This window comes from Fukomys damarensis, unplaced genomic scaffold (genome assembly GCF_012274545.1).
Source record: "Fukomys damarensis isolate Sample0158 unplaced genomic scaffold, DMR_v1.0_HiC HiC_scaffold_39, whole genome shotgun sequence".
NCBI classification, from domain to species: Eukaryota; Metazoa; Chordata; class Mammalia; order Rodentia; family Bathyergidae; genus Fukomys; species Fukomys damarensis.
This window is the reverse complement of record NW_022900951.1, coordinates 111,332,389-111,353,065: the sequence shown is the minus strand read 5'-3', so window position 1 is coordinate 111,353,065 and position 20,677 is coordinate 111,332,389. Positions and strand designations below refer to the sequence as shown.

Genomic DNA, 20,677 nt, shown 5'->3' with positions numbered 1-20,677 from the left:
TTTTTTTTTTTTTTTTTGCACAGATTCCATTTTGCCAACCAGCTATTCACTTATCTTGAACAAATGTCATTTCAATGTCTAATAAATATATTTGATCTTCAGGACTTAGGTTTAGTAAAATATTTGTGTTATGTGAATAAAATTAGCTGGAGACACTTTTACATGCCTTTAGGAATTTCTTTTTTGAATTTTATTTAAAATCTTTACTTTTTTATTATTGAGTTTATTGGTACATTTTTATTAATACAGTACAGTTACATTCATCATTGGGATCTTGTACCTTTATATGACAGTCTTGGTTCTCATTTTTCCTTTTACCCCTGCCCTCCCTTTACCCCCTCCTCTCTTCCCTATTTACAAATACTTTATTTTCATTTTTTCATATTTTTTGTTTGCTTTTATTTCCTATCCCCTACCCTTCCCACTTCCCCTACACCTTTAGCCCTTTTCTTCCTATTTCATATTGCCTTTTGGAATATTAACAATGAATAAAGCATAATCAGTGATGGTGTGACTGTTCTACAGGCATCAAACCGTGAACTGAGTTAGAATTCTGAGATCTATAATTTGTGCTATCGCAATCGGGGTTGTTGGCTGGGTTTGGGAGTCTCACACGAGAAATGAAGATAGGTAGCAGTCGATCTGGTGTGTCTCCATAGGAATTGTTTCTTTGGGCAACTTCAGGAAGATTCCACTGCATCTTTGTAAGTGGCTTGGTCACTCAGGAATCTCCTTATCCGTGTAAAGATGGAAGAGGTGGAGACACCAGCGAGGCTCAGCACAGTAGTAGTTCAGAGGACAGGGAACCAAAGGTAGGGCGAGAGTCCTGTATTTATTTCCTTGTCCTGCCAGAATAAAATATCTCCTTGATTTTATATATAATTTTATTATACCACAATACCTGTCCTTGTAGCATCCAAAATGAAGGAGATGACGCAGTGTTAAATAATTTTTGGAATCATCAGTTTTTTAAAATACCAAACGTTTTCTGATATTATAATGTTTCCAATTAATACCTGTTGATACACATTTTTTGTATAACCGAGAATGATTTAAACAGTTTGTTAATGAGCAGTATTGGTAGGCAGGTGCAGGAGCCCCAGATCCTGGGAAACTTAAAATAAGTTTTTTCCTCTAAGGAAACTTCCATTTTGTAATTACTAAATTCTTCTCCCACCAGAAAAGAGAAAAAGACTGTGGGAGACAGTGCTGCCTGTAATGGTGTCAACTGAGTAGTTGGATACCTGTGTGCCACTGGGACGTCATGAAGATTTGGGACATCGTGTCATTTTGTCATTTTGTGCCATTTAGTCTAGAAGGGCTCAAGCTGCAATGTCTCACTTCCTGCCTGAGGATTCCTCAGCACAGAGAACTCATGCACTCCCTTCTCCTCATGCCCCATAGCCACTGGAATTTTCCTTGGAACTTTTGGTCTCTCCTGTTAAGGAATGAGTTGTCCACTAGCCTGGGAGCTGCTGCCATCCCCCATGCATGCTCACCCCAGCATAGAAGAGCACAGTGCACTGTTGGGATTTGGAGGAGAGGGTGGTAGGTCTCACCTGGATTTCCACCTTAGGATCAGCAGGCAGGAGGCAGGGAGTGAGCAGGTGGTGTGTTTTCCACCAGAAAAAGGAATTTGCCACTTGAATATCTGAGGAAATTGAGGGAACTGAGAATCATGTAGTGAATTGCCCCTATTAGTAGAGAACCTTCAGTGGGCTGGACTGTATATTATTTCAGCATCCCCGTTGCCCTGAGGGAGGGAGTAAGATATTGGCTGCTTATAATTGATTAAGTTTAACCGATGACTGATGACTATAAGGGCATCAAGTGAGCCTCTCTAAAGTATGCCTTCCCCCTACCCAGGGCAGTCTACTTCTTCCTGGGAATTTAAACAACACTTTGTTCTTGTCTGTCTGTCTGGCTTTCTCCCCCTTCTCTCTTTTCTTTTTTCTCTTTTCTTCTTCCCTTCCCTCCCCTCCCCTTCCCCTTTCCCTCCCTTCCCCCTTCCCCCTCCCCATTCCCCTTCCCTTCCCTTCCCTTCCCTTTTCTTTCTTTTCCCTTCCCTTCCCTTTTCTTTTCTTTCCTTTCCTTATGCCAGGGATGGAAACCAGGAACTTGCACTTGCAAGCGTGGGATGTAGCCACTGAGCTGCATCCCAGGTCCAAAGTTACTGATTTTTTCCCCCGGTGAATTATTTATTTATTTATATGAGGAGTCAAACTCAGGGCCTCGTGCTTTCTAGGCAGGCACTGTGTCTCTGAGCTCCATCCCCAGCCTTCTTGTCTCTTTCTTAGGAAAATAGTTTCCATGGAGGAATGTGAGCACCCTTCTCTGTCATCTTGGCCCTGCCAGAACCACAGGAGCAGAAATGGATCCCATTCTGTTTTAATTTTTCTCTAGAGCTGTTCTTTCTTATGTAGTAGCCTCTAACCACATGTGGCCATTTAATGTAACTTACTTAGAGGGAAATGAAGACAATTAAACTTAAGTTGGAGTCAAATGTAGTTCCTCTACCCCTGGAATCCTCTTTTCACACACTCATTAGCTACACACAGCCATAGGTATTGTGACAGTGCTTCTTTCCATTATCACTGTCTTAAGCACATTCACCATGAAGGATTCTCAGCAGAAATGCAGGCATCTGATGACATCGTGATGTGTTTGGGTGCTGTTAGTCCTAACACTTACGGTGTGGTATTCTGTGGTAAATTTCCAAGTAAATAAGGAACTCTGGCTTATTCCTTTTGCTTTATATCTCTCCTAGAGTCTAGTTGATGCAAATGTGGCAAACGTTTTCTGGAGTGGTGCAGAGAGTGAATAATTTTTTATAAGCCACGTTATTTATTTATTTATTTATTTCCCTCATTGAGTTTATTGGTACATTTTAGGTATACAGTACAGTGACATTCATTATTGGGATCTTGTACCTTTACATGACAGGTCTTGGCTCTCATTTTTCCCCTTGTCCCTGCCCTCCCTTCACCCCTCCTCCCTCCCACTTTACAAACACTTCATTTCCATTTCTTCATTTTCTCATTTTTTTTGTTTTCCCTTATTAGCTCCCCCTACCCTTCCCACTTTCCCTACACCTTTGGCCCCTTTCTTCCTATTTCACATTGTCCATTCTATCATTAGGATCTTATGTACTATTATAGTTTATTCACACCAGAGAAACTATTTGGTATTTACACATGTGTGACTTATTTATTTCACTTAGTATATCCTCAATATGTATCCATTTTCCTATGAATGAATCTAATTTTCTTATTCTTTATGGCCAAGTAGTATTCCATTTTATAGAAAAATCACATCTTCTTTATCCAGTTTCCAACTGATGGGCAAATGGGCTGTTTCCAAGTTTTAGCTATTACAAACTGTGCCACTATAAGCATAGGTGAACATATATCACTGTGATATGATTCTTTTAATTCTTTTGGAAAGATACCCCGCAGAGGGATGGCTGGGTTGCATGAAACCTCTAGTCCTAGCTTTTTCAGGTATCTCCATCAACGGAGCTAAGAGACAATCTACAATGTGGGAAAAAATTTTTACCAGCTGCTCCTCAGAGAAAGGACTATTATCTAGAATATATAGAGAACTCAATACAATCAGCCCCCCCCCAAATAGAAAGACCCGATTCAAATGTAGGCATCTGAAATGAACAGACATTTCTCAGACGAAGTAAAAGCAGCAAGTAAATATATGAAAAAATGTTCCACATCACTGGCCATTTGAGAGATGCAGATGAAAACAACACTGAGTGGGCTGGGGATTTAGCTCATCGGTTGGGTGGCCTGCCTTGCAAGCGCAAGGACCCGAGTTCAATCCCCGGTACAAAAAAAAACAACACTGAGATTCCACCTCACCCCACAAAGAATGCCTGCTCTCAAAAAATCAAACAATAAACTTTGACGTGGTTGTGCGGAGAAAGGAGCCCTTCTCCATTGTTGGTGATAGTGCAGACTGGTACAACCACTGTGGAAATCAATATGGAGATACCTCAAAGAACTAGGACTAGAGGTTCCATTCGACCCAGCCATCCCTCTGCTGTGTATCTTTCCAAAAGAATTAAAAGAATCATATCACGGAGATATATGTACACCTACGTTTATAGCAGCACAGTTTATAATAGCTAAAACTTGGAAATAGTCCATTTGCCCATCAGTTGGAAACTGGATAAAGAAGATGTGGTTTTTCTATAAAATGGAATACTACTCAGAGAGTGAATATTTTAAACCTTGTGGGCCACATTTGCTGGCACTTCTCCTTGTTTCTTTAAGCTAATGTTTAAGGAGTTCCAAAATATTATGCACTCACTGGGGCCATTCATACAACTTGTGGCCAGAAATGGCCTTAGGCCCATGTGTAAAATGTTTATGATTTTGGTTCATGTATGTAGACACTTCCTGCTATATCTCAATGTCCTTTAACAATAAGGAAGCTTACATTATGATATATGTGTGACAGAAGGTAAAGAATCAGACAGGTTTGAGAACCACTAAGATAGAGGTTACAGAATGAAGGGGGGAAAAAGGAAAAAACAGTTAAGAAATGTATGCCTTCCTTATGAACCAAAGAGAAAATAACTGGTCTGGGCTAGGTATCTCACTGCTGATTTTGGTTCCGTAACAGAGATCCCATCCTCTTTTCTCATGTGGTGCCCTAATATTTGACAATGTCTTTTAATTCTTTTGTCAGGGCAACGAGTCTCTTTCTCCTCTCTGGGCCATATGTGCACCCTTGCAGCTGTGTCCATGGGCAGACTAGCGGGTATTGTTCCAGGAAGAGCAGCTCCAGGAATTTTTCCATAGAATGCATCTTTAGTTTTAGCCACTGACAGCAAACTACAGTCTGCTGCAGACTTTCTGATGACAGGCTGCTTCAGTGAGCCAGAACTTGAAATGGTGGCAGTCCTCAAAATCATTGTCATCCTCATGCAGCACAGGATCCTGAATGGCACCTTCCAGCCATTTACCATATAATTGCAATGCAAGGTCTTATATGCCAGTTTGTTTCTCTCTCAGATCAGTAGGGGAGAGCCACGTAAATCAAAGAAGGCACGTATGAAAAAGAAGTCACAGCAGCCCTCACAAGAAGGCACACTCATTGACCTTAATTAACGAGACTCTTCCTAAAGCTATGGAATCACTTCACCAAAGAGTACCATGCACGTCAAACTTTACATCGAGCTTTCCAACTGAGTACATGTCCACACCCATCCTGCACTCTCTAGAATAGTGTTTTCCTAAGCATTAGCCACTAACCTCTTATGGTCAATTAGAACTTAAAGAAAGGTAAAAGTTCAACTCCTGGGTGCACTGAAAGTGCTCATGGTAGCCAAGCAGAGAACAATACAGGATTGGGCAGTGCTGCTGTAGCATTCCATGGACTCCATACCAGTCCCACTAGATGTGCAGACTTGGAACCATACTCCTGTTCTCATCAGTGTATTCTGATTTTTCTGAGTATAGAGAGTCTAGAAAAGAATTTGGAGAGAACACTTACACTCCCTATTAGCAACGTCCATCTAGCTTTGCTTTTTATTCCCACAGTATTAATTTTTAAAATTAAATTTTTTGGTTCATTTTAGGTGTGAATTATGATCACATTCATCATTGTGAATTTGTACCTGTACGTGATATAGCTTGGTTCTTCTTTTTCCCCTTCCCCTTCCTTCCCTTCAACCCCTCTACCCCTCCCTATATATGTTAGCTTTGTTTCCATTTTTTCCTTCTTTTCTTTTCTTTTTTTCTTTCCCTTCTTTCCTTTTCCTTACATCCCCCTCCCCAGTTCCCCTTCCTCTTTAAACACCTTTCTTCCTATTTCCTAATATCTACTATACATCTTGGACCTCATTTACACTTTCAGTTTCTCACACCAGAGAAATAATTCAGTACTTACACACGTATGTCTTATTTATTTCACTTAAGAGTATGGCCTCAGGGTGCATCCATTTATCTGTAAATGTCTCCAGTTTACCTTTCTTTATTGTTGAGTAGTACTCCATTCTATAAAAAAATCTTTATCCAATCCTGTTTATGGATTTTGGAGCTGTTTCCAAGGTTTAGCTGTTACAAACTGTGCCGCTATAAACATGGGTGTGCACATTTCACTGTGGTATGATGCTTTCAACTCTTTCTGGGAATAGTCCCAGAAGGAGAATAGCTGGGTCAAATGGGACCTAGAATCCTAATTTTCTGAGGAACATCCACATTCATTTCCACAGTGGTTGCACCATTCTGCACTCCCACCAACAGTAGACAAGGGATCATTTTCCCCCAACAGCCCCTCCAGCATTTATTTTTGATTGATTTCTTCATAGCAGCCATTCTTTCTGGAGTGGGATGGAACCACAGTGTTTTCATTTGCATCTCTTGAATGACCAGTGATGTTGAACATTTTTTCATGTGTTTATTTGCAGCTTCTGCTTCTTCATCTGCGAACTGTCTGTTCATTTCAGATGCCCATTTTTGAATTGGGTCTTTCAATTTGGCGGGGGGTCTAATTTTTAAAAGGTTCTTTATATAGTCTAGATAGTAGTCCTTTGAGGAACAGCTGGTAAATTTTTTTCGCAGATTGTGGGCTGTCTCTTCACTCTGTTGGTGGTTTCTCTTGCAGTGCAACAACTTTTTAATAAGACTGTTTGATTCTTTGTGCTAGTTAACCTACTAAGTCTGAGGTTTTTTTCATAGTCTTTTCCTATGCTAATGTCTTCAAGAGTTCTACCTAACCTATATTCCAGCAGGTTTAGTGTTTCTGTTTTAATATTTAGATCTTTGACCCATTTCAATTTTAGTTTAGTGCATGGTAAATATGTGGGTCTAGTTTTAATCTTTGACATGTGTTGAAACCCAGTTTTTGCAGCGCCATTTATTAAAGAGGCTATCTTTCCTCCAGTGAGGAGGTTTGGCTCCTTTGTCAAAGATGAGGTGGCTGAGTGTGTCTGGAGTTGTTTCTCCATCTTCTAATCTGTTCCATTGATTCTCAGGTCTGTTTCTTTGCTGGTAACATGGTGTTTTTTTATAGTAGCTTTGTAGTATTTCAAGTTGGGGATTGTGATACCCTTTGCCTTGTCTTTGTTGCCTAGAATTGCTTTTGCTATCTAGGTAGCTTCTTGTTCCAAATGAATTTTTGCGTTTTTTTTGTCTGTAGTTCTGTGAAATATGCTGTTGGAATTTCAATCGAAATTGTGTTGTATCTGTGTAGTAGTTTTGGAAGTATGGCGATTTTCACTATATTGGTTCTTCCAACCCAAGAGCAAGGGATGTTTTTCCATTTTCTGATATCCTCTTTGATCTCTTTTTTCAGAGTACTGTGGTTTTCAGAGTAGAGGTGTTTTAATTCCTTCGTTAGATTGATTCCTAGGTATTTCATTTTATTGGATGCTATTGTGAAGAGAAGTGTTTCCCTCAGTTTCTCTCTGTTATTCATGTACAAGAATGCTATTGATTTTTGAATGTTGGCCTTGTATCCAGCTTCTCAACTGAATTAGGTTATTAAGTCTAAAAGTCTTTCGGTGGAGTTCTTGGGGTCTTCTATATATAGCATCATATAATCTGCAAATATGACAGTTTAACTTCTTCATGTCCTATCTTAATTCCAGTTATTTCTTTCTCTTGTTTAATTACTGTGGCTAATGTTTCCAGGACTATATTTAACAGGAGTAGTGATAGTTATCTTCTTCCTGATTTTAGCACGAAAGACTTCAGTTTCTGACCTTTTAGTATGATGTTGGCTGTTGGTTTTTCATAGCTGGCTTTTATCAGGTTCATTTGGGTTTTATCACAAATAGATATTAGATTTTGTCAAATGCTTTTTCTGCATCTATTGAGATGATCATATGTTTTTTGTCCTTCACTGTGTTAATGTAGTGTGTTGCATTTATCAATTTATATATGTTGAGCCATTTTTCCATCTCTGGGATGAACCCCACTTTTTTAGGGTGTCTGATCATCCTGATGATCTTCTGCATTCTGTTTGCCAGTATCCTATTGAGGACTTTTGCATCTATGTTCATTAGGAGAGTTTGGCCTGTAGTTCTTTTCTTTTTGGTTAGGTCTTTCTCTGCTTTTGTTATCAAGATAAAATCTTGCTTCCAGGAATGAGTGTGGGAGTATAGCTTCCCTTCTGATTTTTTTTTTTTTTTTTTTTTTTATTTTTTTTTTTTTTTTGTACCGGGGATTGAACTCGGGTCTTTGCACTTGCAAGGCAGGCCACCAAACCGCTGAGCTAAATCCCCTGCCCTTCCCTTTTGATTTTATTAAAGAGTTTGAAAGTGGTGTCATTAGCTCTTCTCTACATTTCTTATAGAATTCAGCAGTCATATGTATCTAGGAATCTGTTCGTTTCTTCTGTGTTTTCTATCTTTTTGGAGTACAGGTTGACAAAGTAAGTATTGATGATCCTCTGGATCTCTGCTGGATCTGTTGTAATTTCACCCTTTTAACTCCTAATTGCATGGATTTGAGTTTTTTCTTGCATTTTTTGATAAGGTTGGCTAAGGTGAATTTTATTTATTATTTTGAACAGATCTGCTTTTAGAAGAGCTTCAAAAATAGCATGGAAATCAGTGAGTTTCTAGCAGAAGCCATGATGCTAAGAGAAGCTGTGGCTCATTCTACACTAATGATGAGGCCAGAGCTCCCAAAGAGTTCATCCAGCTCTAAAGATACAAAGGTAAATATCCACTGTCTGGGTAGGTGTTATAAATGGCGTGTGTGAGGCCACTTGGAGACAGGCATTGTGAAAAAAGCTTTATTCCTGTGAAGAGAGACTGAAATCCAGAGTAGATTTCAGCAGCTGGTGGGAGAGAAAACAATATTTATATAGGTTTTTGGGAAGGGGCTATGATAATAGGGAATGTTTATAACTGCGAGTACACGAACAGTCAGCCTAGGTGTATAGACAATCACTGGAGTAATCAGTGCTGAAGAAATTGAATATTCTATTCCAATTTTTAATTTGGCAGTGTGTCCTGTTTAACAAGACGAGCCTGTTGTTTCCTGAGAGTGACGTGTTTGTTTGTGAAGGTCTCATTCAGACCAGGCATGGCATTTCTGTCTTTTTGTTGTTATATATGGTGGGTGGGGGAGTGAGCAGAGCTTCTCATGGTTGCTTTATGTGTAACAAATGGTCAGTGCAGGCAGCCTAGATGAGAGAAAAATCTTGGGAAATGGGAGCATATCAGGAGTGTCCAGGGCCAATATCTGTTGCTTATACAAGGTCCTATAAGAATTGTGAAAGAACATAGCTTGGCGTGGTGGCTCATGCCTGTAATCCCAGCACTCGGGAGGCTGAGCAGGAGGATCGCTGTGAGTTCGAGACCAGCCTGGGCTACATAGTGAGTTCCAGGTCAGTCTCAACTACATAGTGAGACCCTGTCTGAAAAGGCAACAACAACAAGAACAACAACAACAACAACAACAAAGAATTGTGAAAGGAATCTGAGGAAGCATGACCCAAAGAGAAGCAGGAGACGGATACAGAGAAGAGTCCAGTTAATGGAAGAAGTCATGTAGCCCAGCCCCAAATATTAGTCCATGAGTCAGACAAGTGTTATCTAATTTCTAAGGCCTTTTGTGTTAGTCTCTTAGTTGCATCCCATACTATGCTTGACTGTTTGGAATAAAAACAACATTCTTTCCCTAGAAAGATGCAAAGTCCACATTTCTCATCAGTTAGAACAAGCCTGGTCAGTTCTTTAAAGCTACTGCTGCCAGGGAGTCTGTCTGGTTTTAAAAGGTGATCTGCATAGGCGGCTGTAGATATGGAAATACAGAGCCAGCAGCCTTTGACTAAGGACAAAGTATACCAGTTCAACAGGGAATGAATTAACTGCAGTGTTTTGTAGAGATATTGGGAACTGGGATATAGGAGGGCGCTCAGTCCTGTACTTAGAAAGGGGGTTGATGAGGGGTAAAGAGAAAAAAGACCATAGAGACTTGCATAATTTCAAAATACATGGGGAGGGGGGTAGGTCAGCACTTCAGAGTGGGCAAAGACTCTATGAGCTAGCCACTATTTATTGGGTACATACAATAATTGGACGGAGCATCAAGGTGCTTAGAGGGTGGTGGTCAAGGTACATGAGGAGCTGATGAAGATTTTAAGTCATGAGGTTCTTCTGTTGAGGAAGACAATGGTTGAGTTAAGTTTGACAGGGAATTAGTCTTTCCCCGGCTGACAACTTTTTCTTTCTGTATTACTAAAAAGAACCAAGATGTCCTCAGCTGATGCAGTCTTACTGTTGAGTGCCACAGCATCACAGGACCCTTAGGGCCTCAGCTGTGACCCGAGGCAAAATGGAGTTGTTTCCATATGCTATAGCCAGCTCACAGGCAAGGTGACATTGAGCCTTAGACAGCTATAGTCATACTTTAATTATGAAATGATTTTTCCCCAAAATTTATGTAGAAATGCTCCCAATACTGGGGGGGGGGATAGGCTGGGAGGCAACTGAAGGGCATGACAAGAGAAAGAAGAGGAAGGCTAACTGGGTCAAAGGGCTCAGGGAGGAGGAAAGGAGATGTTTATCTCAGGCAAAGATAACAAGTGTAAACCTAAGTGTTTCCATCCCTGAGGCAAAATAGTTGAGTTGGAATTTTAAACAGAGGATGTTTAAGATTCTCCATATCAATCACTGAACAGAAAGAAGGCAGGCAAGAAGGAACAAACTTGATCTCTTCTGGGGAGAAGTCACACAGAGTGCCTTGGTAAAAGAGATCATCTAGCCACATAAGATATGACTCTGGGGTAGAAGTTTGAGGGTGAAACCAAATGAGTCAAAGCAGACTCTACAAAGAAAGTGAATAAAATGACAAGATTCACAAAAGCAAGGCATGTATGCATCTTCTGCAATTTGGCTCAGCCTAATGGAAGTAGGGGAGATCACTTGCAATTTCCACATGGAGGGATCATGCAAGTGGTCAGCAGGGCACAGATTTACCCTAGATTGATGACTCCATGGAGGAAGAATCTGGAGACAGTCATCAGAGTGCTGTACACAACTAGGAAGGGTCCTCTATATTTAGGCTGTAGTGACCGAGGATTTAAGTCTTTTATTAAAATCCATTCATTAGACAGTCCATCCTCAAGAACCTGGGTGTCAGGAAAAAGCAAGAGAAGGTTAGCAGTGCATTGTATGTCTTTCCAGACCTGTTGTAGTGTAGGCAGATAGTCTCCAATGGGGTTAGGTTCTTGGCTGAGGTGTGACCCAAGTAAAAAGGTATGGCCATATAAAAGTTCAGATGGACTAAAGACTGTAAGTTCTCTGGGCATGACTTTGTTGTGAAGGAGAGCAGTGGGAAGCAGGGTAAGCCAATCCTTGCAGAGTTGAAGTGTGAGCCTGGAAATGTGGGCCTTAAGAAGGCTATTAGCCTGTTCTACCTTCCTGGATGACTGAGGCCAATAAGGAGGACGTAGATTCCATTGCATACCCAGTGACTTGGTTACTTCCTGGGGTAATTTGACTAATGAAAGCTGGGCCACTGCCTGATTGAATAGAGGTAGGAAGTCCAAACCAGGGGTTGGTATCAGCTAGGAAAGAGTTAACAACTGCAGAGGCTTTTTCTAAGCATGTGGAAAAGGCCTCTATCTACCCTGTGAATATAACAAGCCAGGGCAGGAGATGTCTTACTTATGTACTTGTGGCTTGTGAGTGAAATCAGTTTGCCAGTCTTGAGTTGGGGAATAACCTCACGCTTGATATGTAGGGAAAGGAGGGGACCTCGGAGAGCCCTGAGACACGGTTACCTGGCAAACAGAACATTGATAGGTGATAGTTTTTTTTTTCAGCTTTAATTGAGTTTATTGGTACATTTTAGGGATACAGCACAGTTACATTCATTGTTGGGATCCCGATAGGTGATAGTTTTGAGAAGGGTTTTCCAGGAGGGAAAGCAGATGAGAGGCTCAAGCAGATGGGCTTGGGGTTTGTAGCATTCATAAACATTGTCACAAAGTGACGAAAGAATGGAGTGGGCCTATGAGGCAGGGAGGAGACATTTTCTCTAGCTTAGGAACCATCCATCTTTGGTAGGGAGGTCCTGATAATGTTGGTGCTTGGGAGAGGAGTATGCCAGAGTGAAAGTTGAAAGGGAAAAATATTGACCCTTGGGGGTGTGGAGGGAGGGATTAGCAGCTTCCTTTGTTGTTTTATCTTCCCAGCAGCCCTGGGTTCTGAAAGTCTCTGGGGTCCCCTGCAGTGAAGTACAGCTGCCCATGTTGGTAGGAGAGCAGCCTGAAGAAGGGCTTTTCTGAATGGGGCATTGATTAAAGACCCTTGGGAAGTGAGGAACCCTTTCTTCCCGGATGGAAGCATGTTATATGATATATGAAATGAATGCTTTGAATCTGTATCAGTGTTAACTTGCAAGCCCTTAGCTACTGTAAGAACACAGGTCGGAGAAGTTAGTTCGACCTATTCAGAGATTGTGGATGGGGGAAGAGCTGCAGCTTCTATAATAGAGTCTTGGGAGACAATAGTGTATTCTGCCCTGGCAGAGGATTTGGAGGTAGGCTTGTATGAACCCTTCTCGATAAACCAAGTGTGGTTAGAGTTGGGAAGGAAGAAGGTTGAAATGTGAGGAAGAGGAGGGGTTGCTGGGTATATCAAAGACATGCAATTGTATGGTTCAGGCATTTTTTTAAAGGGGCGGTGGGTTGATAAAGTGAGTGGCTGGAATAAAATTGGGGCCCATGGCAATTGTAACCATGGGAGTCTCCATGAAAAGCACCTAGTGTTCAATAAGGTGAGGGGTGGACAGAAACTGAGAGGTGGGATGAAGACATGAGTTCCTGAAGGTTGTGGGAAGAGTAAAGTGTGAGTGGGTCGTGTCTCGTGATTTTGAATGTTTCTAGGAGTAACAGCCAGCAGCCTGTGACAATAGGGTCAATCTGCTCTGACAGAAATGTGATTGGACCTGGGCTGGGACCTTGTGTCAAAACCCCTGCTGCACATCGCTTGTATTCTATTGTATGAATGCTGAAGGGTTGGGTAAGGTCTGGGATGGCTAAAGTTGGGGCCTGTGTTGAGGGCCTCTTCTGAGGTATGAAAAGATGAGCCAGGGAAGGTTTTGTGATCTAAGGGCTCAGCAGAGTATCGCTTTGTAAGTTTCTGGAGCAGTTTGATGAGGAGAGCAAATCTGAGAACCCAGACGTGGAAATATCCTAGTATGCCAAGAAAAGAAAGGAACTGTTGTCTGGTAGTAGGAACTGGAGTCCTAGAGATTAACTGGATGTGTTCTGAAGGTATGTTTCTGAGAGAATGATACCTAGATAGGTGAGAGATGAGAAAGAGATTTGGGCCTTAGAAGGGGAGATGCACTATGCCTTGGAGTCTAGATGCTGTAACAGTAAAAGTGTGTCTTTATGGGTTGACTCCTAGGAGGGGCTGCAGAGGAGAAGGTCATCTACATATTGTATAAGATGAGAGGAGGAAGGATGGAAGGAGAGTAAGTCACTTAAAACACATACAAGTGCCTGCCCAAAATAGTGGGGACTATTCCAGAAGCCCTGAGGCTAGGCAGTCAAAGTCAGCTGTTGGGACTAATGCACGTCAGGGTCTGTCCCAGAGTAGGCAAAGAGAGCCTGTGAGGAAGGATGTAGGGGAATAGTGAAAAAAGCAACGTTTAGATCTAATGAGTAGTGGAGGAAGTGATAGAGGATAAGAGCATGAGGACTTTGTCACTTCGAGTATATAGGCAGGACAGTCTGATTAATGGTGTGGAGATCTTGTGCCCACCTGTAAGAGCCATTTTCCTTCCGTACTGGGAGAATGGGAATATTGTAAGCGGAATTGACAGTAATTAATAGACCATGCTGCAGTAGGCAAGAGATAATAGCTTGTAAGACAGTTAAAGCTGGGTCAGGGGTGGGATATTGTCATTAGACAAGGTAAGGGTGGTCCAGCATGAGAAGAATGGTAAGGGGTTGTTTGGATGAGGCTAGGACCAGGGTGGAGGTAACTAAGACTCTGGAGTTGAGGAGAAGTGAGAAGATAGGAGCCTCTAGGGGAGGCTAAGAAGGAGAGACTAGAGCAGCTATAAGTGCCGGCTATATCTTGGGGATGGACACAAGGACTGACAGCTTAGCTAAGATGTCTCACCCTAAAAGAAGAATGGAACAGGCGGTGATAACTAAAAATGAGTGCGAGAAAAGTTGTTGGCCCAATTGATACCAAATTGGAGGCATCTTAAAAGGTCAGGAGTCCTTGCTGTCAATTCCCACAACAGTATTTGGGGTCAAGGAAGATGGTCCTCAAAAGGAAGACAAGATAGAGTGTGTAGCACCTGGGTCAAGGAGGAATGGGATAGACCTACCCTCCACAGTAAGAGTTACCTGGGGCTCAGCATTTGAAATGGTCCAGGAGGCCTTGTCCACAGATGGCACCAGTCCTTGGTGGCCAGGCCAAGAAGGTCTGGGAAGAAGCCGGTCAGGGGTCCCTGGAGTCAAGGTCCAGAAGCAGCAGAGGCAGCAGCTAGCATTTAACAATCTGCCTTCCAGTGGGACCTCTACAGGAGGGACATGGCTTGAAGGGAATTTCAGGGTGTGAGCATTCCATAGCCCAGTGACCATTCTGGTGGCATTTGAAGCATGGCCGTGAACAAGCACCTTGAGTCTGGGTTGTCTTTAGTCCTTTATTAGTTACCTTGGCAGCCAACTCTGCAGGGTTTTGTTTTGTTTTGTTTTGTTTTGTTTTGTTTTGTTTTGTTGTTTTACAGCAGAGGACAGCATCTGCAGCTCAGAAATGTCCTGCTGTTGAGCACATTCATTCCTGTTACTATAAACTTTGAAAGCTGAATTTAATAGTTCTTATTGTGACATTTGAGCTCCGGTCTCCAGTTTCTGTAATTTTTTTATGAACATCTGTGTCACACTAAGTAATAAAATGCATCCTTAAAATTGGCCTTCTGGGCCCCCTGAATCTAGTGCTGTGCAACCCCTGAGAACAGTAGCCAAATGGGGCATGAACTGAGCCAGATTTTCATCCTTTGTCTGGGTGGATTCTTTAAGTCTATCATAATTAACTGCCCTATGTACCACCTTGTGGAGTCCTTCAACTAAATTAGGAACCAAAGAGTTACGACTTTTGTGAGCCAGGGATTGTCTTTCTTCATTTGGCCAGTTAAAATCCCAATTTGGTTGGCTTGGGGGAACAGTCACAATGTCCTCCTGAAGATTAGGCTCAAGGCATCTGCAGTCATCTGCAGTCATCTGCAGCTCCCTGAGCCAAAGACCAAATGCGTTTTTATTCCTCAGGTTAGAGGGTTGAAGAGAGGATAATATTTAGATCAACCCACGTAAGGTCATGAGACTGAGTGAGATATTGGAACTCTTGAATATATCCAGTAGTAGTGTCTGTGAAAAAGGAAGCTCAAAGCAAACTGATCTGAGAGAGATCAGACATGGGGAAGGTGACATGGACTCTAATTATTCCCTCTGCTCCTGCTACCTCTCAAAGTGGGAATTAGGTGTTGTTTTCGTCAGCTCGCAGAACCAGGTTCAGGGGCCCCGACTGGGAGAGCAAAGCACGGAATCACCACACAGACTCCAGGAAGGTTTCTGGAACACTTCCTCTTTATTCAGGAAATGCACAGTCTTATATAGGGTAAGGTGGGGGTGGACGCAGGGTGGCGCTATTGGATCACTATTGGATAGGGTAAGGCAGGGGTGGAACCAGGGTGGAGTCAGGATATTTGGCACATCCTTATTGGCCACATGTTAGATTTTGGATTGTATGCTTTAGGGGCTGAGGTGAAGGGAGTCAGGACTTTAGAGGTTTTTGAGAGGAACATTTTATCTGTCTAAGGTCAGATCTCTACACACCCAAGGAGGGGGATTATTCCAGCCCTAATAGGCCTCAGAGTTTTCTCAGGAGAGATGTGTGCAGCGTTCCTGACTCAGCCAAACATTGAGCTGATCCTCAATTAGGGAGCAGGGGGAGTGGGTAAGGAAGGGACTCCAAACTGCAGTCCAGACAGAGTATGAGGCAGAGTTGGACTGGGCGCAGCATATGGAGGAGGATCCTGTCCAGAGGCAGCGTCGGGTGGATGGGGGCTTTGGCAGGGAGAGCAATGGCAGAGGACTCAGCCACGAACTGACTAGAAGGAACAGGAGGCTCAGAGAGGAAGGGGAAGACAGCTGTGTTGGCAAGCTCTGAGGGAAGGGAAGCAGCAATCTGTGCAGTCACAGAAGGACTCAGAAACAGGTTCAAGGGAGGGAAGGGAAGCAGAGCCTACAACTGCAGAAGGCACTGGGAACTGCCAGTGGACAGGAAGTTTAGCTGGATCTGTTGTTAGGGAGGAGTCCTTGTCAGGTAGAGGCAGTGTTGGCAGAAAGGAAAGAAAAGGATTTGAGCAGACTCATAAGAAGTATGCAGAGTGGGGATGTTACAGAGAATAAGGAATTCCCGAACATAAGGAACTTTGGACCATTGACTCAACCTCTGGCTGTAGTTGTGTAAGTCCCGCAGGATGGAGAAATCAAAAGTGACATTCTATGGCCACTGAGAGCCGTTTTCTAGTTTATATTATGGCCATGCAGTGTTACAGAAGAATACCAGACGTTTAGGGTTCAGATCAGGGTATAGGTAGAGAGATCTCAGATTGTTTAATAGGTATGCTAGAGGAGAGGAAGTAGGCATAGAAGAAGGAAGGTTCCCTATTAAGGCAGAGAGAGATTTTTTTGTTTTGTTTTTGTTTTTGTTTTTTGTCATGCCCAGCAAGACAGGCCAGCAACAGGGTCAACAATGGTGAACTCCAACTGCGACCGAGGCTGTTAGAGGACCTGGATGAGTGGCCAAGATGGTCATCACTGTAACTAGTCTACTACGAAAGGGAGAGACAGTTTCTCCTGGAAGTTTCTGTGACCAGCACTGGCTTTAAAATGGCACAGAACTTCAGCACAGCAGCACAGATCTCTCTGGGTCCTGGTGGATGAGGGGTGGGGGGAGGGAGGGAGGAAGGAAGAGAGAGAGAGAGAAGCTAAAGAAAAGAGAAGGTGGAAATACACAGCAGTTTTAGCTGGCAGCAGCAGCAGCCCTCGCAGCAGTGGCAGTGACAGCAGCAGCTACAGCAGCCAGTGAGGGAGGGGGCTCTTAAAGGTACAGCGCAGAGGGCGGGGGAGAGTTTTTTTTTTTTTTTTAATTTTATTGAGTTTATTGGTACATTTTAGGGATACAGTACAGTTACATTCATTGTTGGGATCATGTACCTTTACATGGCAAGTCTTGATTCTCATTTTTTCCCCTTACCTCTGCCCTCCCTGGGAGAGGTTTTAAAGCCCCAGAGATCATAAAAAGTCATGCGGAGTGGAAAAGTAGGGTGATGGCAGCTAGGATGCAGAAAGGAAGAAAAAGCCTTAGCCAGTCTGAAGCCTGCTGGAATGGTGGGAGCTGGGGAGCTTGACCGGAGCACTGAAGCAAAAGCTGGAGACCTGTGTCGGTGTGTGGGATCAGTAGGACATTTGAAATAGTTGTGAAACCCTCCAAGGAGAGTACTATATCCCAGATCTTGTGCACCAAAATGTTATAAATGACCTGTGTGAGATCACTTTTTTTGTGATAAAAGCTTTTTATCTGCGAGAAACTGAAATCGAGGGCAGATTTCAATGGCTAAATGGGAAAGAAAACTACATTTATAAAGGTTTTTGGGAAAGCTATAATCCAAGGACAGTCAGTGCAAGTATGTAGACAATCACTGGATTTTTGGCACTGGAAAAATCGCATATTTTGCCCGAAATTTTCTTTATGGCCTTCTGTCCTATTTACTGAGAAGAGCCTGTTGTTTTTTGAGAACAGGTTGTTTGCTTGTGAAGGTCTCATTCAGGCCAGGCATGACAAGTGTGAGGGGAGTCTTGCGAATTACTTCACTGGTACCAACAGCATGGAGTAGAGCAGGTGAGAAAGAGTGTTAAATATCTCAGAAATCAAGGTGTGGGTTTTCTGGTGAAGGAAGAACATTTCATAGCTGCACCCTTTTAAAAACTGAACTTTTAATCTCAACATCATTATACGCTCACATGTACTTATAATAAATAGAGATCCCCCATTTTTACCTTTTTGAGTTTCTCCAATTTGCAACACCTTGCAAAAGTACATTACAACCTGGATATTGACCCTGAAGCAGGTTTGTTAGAGACCATTTCACAAGCACGTTGATCCCTCCGGCTCGTTTATAGCTTCCCCCATAGTTCTCCCACTCACCTCTCTCTTGTATCTTCCCATGCGCTGTAGTCCTGGCAACTGCCAATCTTGTCTTCACTTCTATGCTTTTGTTATTTGAAGAATATTATATAAACAGAATTATAGCATATAGAACCTTTTGGTACTTTTCCGCATGCAGAATCATCCTGTGGTGACTCACGGATGCTTTGTTTTGTGTAACAGTATTTGTCACTTTGATTGCTGAATCATATCGCATGGTGTGCGTTAACAGAGTGTATGGAACTATTTTCCCATTGAAAATGTGTGAATGGTTTTGACTTTTAGTGATTACAAAGAAGCCTGTGAGAATATTTAACTACTGGTCTATTTTTTTCCCCTCTGGTACCAGAGATCAAACTCGGGACCTTGTGCTTGAGAGGCAAACACAGTGCTATTGAGCTAAATGTCCATCAGTGATGGTTTTTAGGATCTGAGTCACATAATTCTCACATCTCTTTCATTCACGAATTAATATCACTTGGTTGGAGTTTTGTCTCTAGTTGTGTTTTTCCAGGATCTTTACATCAGGAATGCTATTCTACTGTGTTCTGGACATTTTGACTATTTCCTTGGGAGATGCGGGGCTCTCTTTGGAATCTGTGTATTGAGAGACATTCAAATGTGTTTGCATTTGGCCTGCAGTTGTTGGTGCACAACTTTATGCTGGTCCCTCTCAGTCCAGTGAAAGTTTAAGATGTGGTGCTATTTTGATGTGCTTTGTTTGTCTGGTGATCCTGGGTGTTCTGACTTGTCCTTGTAGGATCTGCTTGAGGGAGTGAATAGAGCTTCCCTTGGCATCATCTTGTGACTGGAGGTGGCAGGATAGACACTGCTGCCTTCAAAAGAGGAACACTTCAAGAACTGGGGAATTCTGGGGGTGACATTCATTGGCCAATGGGAGTGGGGCTCATTTCCCACACTTGGTCTTTGTGGTGATATGATTCCCTTCACTGGTGCCTTGCTGCAAAAAGTGTACCTATGTGGGAGAAGTGTTTCAGGGCTTCAGAGAGGAAGAGTACTTCCCGGACGGGGCAGTTTATTGTGCTGAAGGTCACTCATTTTAGGCTGACTTTGAGGTTTGCTAGTGTTTCTAGTTGCAAAAGATCTCTGTGGCAGAGGGGACCTGCAAGCTGATGGAGAGTGAAGTCCTTAGGGGTTCATTGGCAGGGCTAGCTCATGGCTGGAGGCTTGGAAGCCATCAGCCCAGTAGGGGACAATTCCTGCTGTTCTTTTGCTTTGATCCTATTATTTTGCATAGCATGGCACCTCAGTGGCCAACCAGCTTGACAAGATAGTTCTTCTTTTTTTTTTTGTACCGGAAATTGAACTCAGGACCATGCACTTGCAAGGAGGGCAGCCGCACCCCTGAGCAACCCCCCCGCCCCGGCCCTCAAGCCGTGCTTTTACAGGGCATTTTTCTATCACTTGCAGAGGTTCTTTTCTCTGTGACCCACATGCACCCCTGCCTGCGTATGTCTCCTCCACGACTCACTCTAGGTCTGTTGCCTTTCTCCCCAGCAGCAAGTTCTCAGCACCCTTATTTTTATTCCTCTCCAAAGACTCTTCTGTGTAACTGTAAGAAAAATTTAACATATAGGGATCATAATTATGTTCTTCTGTCAGGAGGAATGGGCATGAGGATCCTAAGCCCAATGAAACAGTTAATTCTTAGATAATTCTGACACTGTCAAGCCAAACCATAGTGTTTTCCTCGCCCCAGAGTTTGATGGGAGAAATAACAGATTACAAGCCTTAGGCAGAGATTATGCTATATGAGCATGGAGCATATATCAGTGGCAGTGAGTCACATGTGTGTGCGTGCGCGCACACACACACACACACACACACACTGATAGATGTGTGTCAAGGACACATAGATCCCCACTGAAAGCTGACACTAGCCATGATCTGAATTGTTTGAGTCAGTAAGTTCCATATTTCTCTCCTATGTTATTTAGTGCAACCTCCTGGGCTCTCTAAAGGAATCTCAATTAATCAGAAACCTTCCCCCAGTAGTGTGGCCCAGAACCAGAAACAGAACTTGTAGACTTGGGGGGCATAGTGCTCAGTAGTGAATATCCCCAACTCTTTAGTGGTTACTTATTCATGCATTGTTCACAAATCAGCTACAAGCTCCCTTGATTGTGACCCTAAAGTTTGGCCCTGTGACAGGATATATGCATGTGGATCTTCCCCCCAACCAGGGATCTTTCTTGTTTGGCTGTTAACTTGGTGGCTTAGGCTACCAAAGTGGACAATGGAACTGCTGTCTCCTGAGCTTCAGTTTTTGTTGTTTTCTCTCCTACCTTGGGATACTAATGACTCTCTCTGCTTGATCTAGTGGATCTGAGAAGAGCCTACCCATACTTAGTTTGTGTTCTGGATGGAGTACAGCATTGCGGATCTCCTTACTAGCCTCAGGACATTTGTTTTTCACATGTTTCCCCCTCCCCCTTCCCCCTGTCTCTCTCC

General features: G+C 42.8%; 1 long non-coding RNA gene across 6 annotated transcripts in view; it reads left to right on the top strand.

Annotated features, from left to right (window-relative positions):
* LOC104854734 overlaps nucleotides 1–20,677 on the top strand; it is a 61,791-nt gene that overhangs the window by 8,924 nt on the left and 32,190 nt on the right. For 5 of the 6 annotated variants that reach the window (XR_778191.1, XR_004515869.1, XR_778189.1 and 2 more), the window contains exon 6: nucleotides 8,533–8,679. The exons of the other annotated variant lie outside the window; for it this stretch is intronic. This is a non-coding gene — a long non-coding RNA (uncharacterized LOC104854734). The remainder of the gene's footprint in view (nucleotides 1–8,532; nucleotides 8,680–20,677) is intronic. 6 annotated transcript variants of the gene reach the window in all.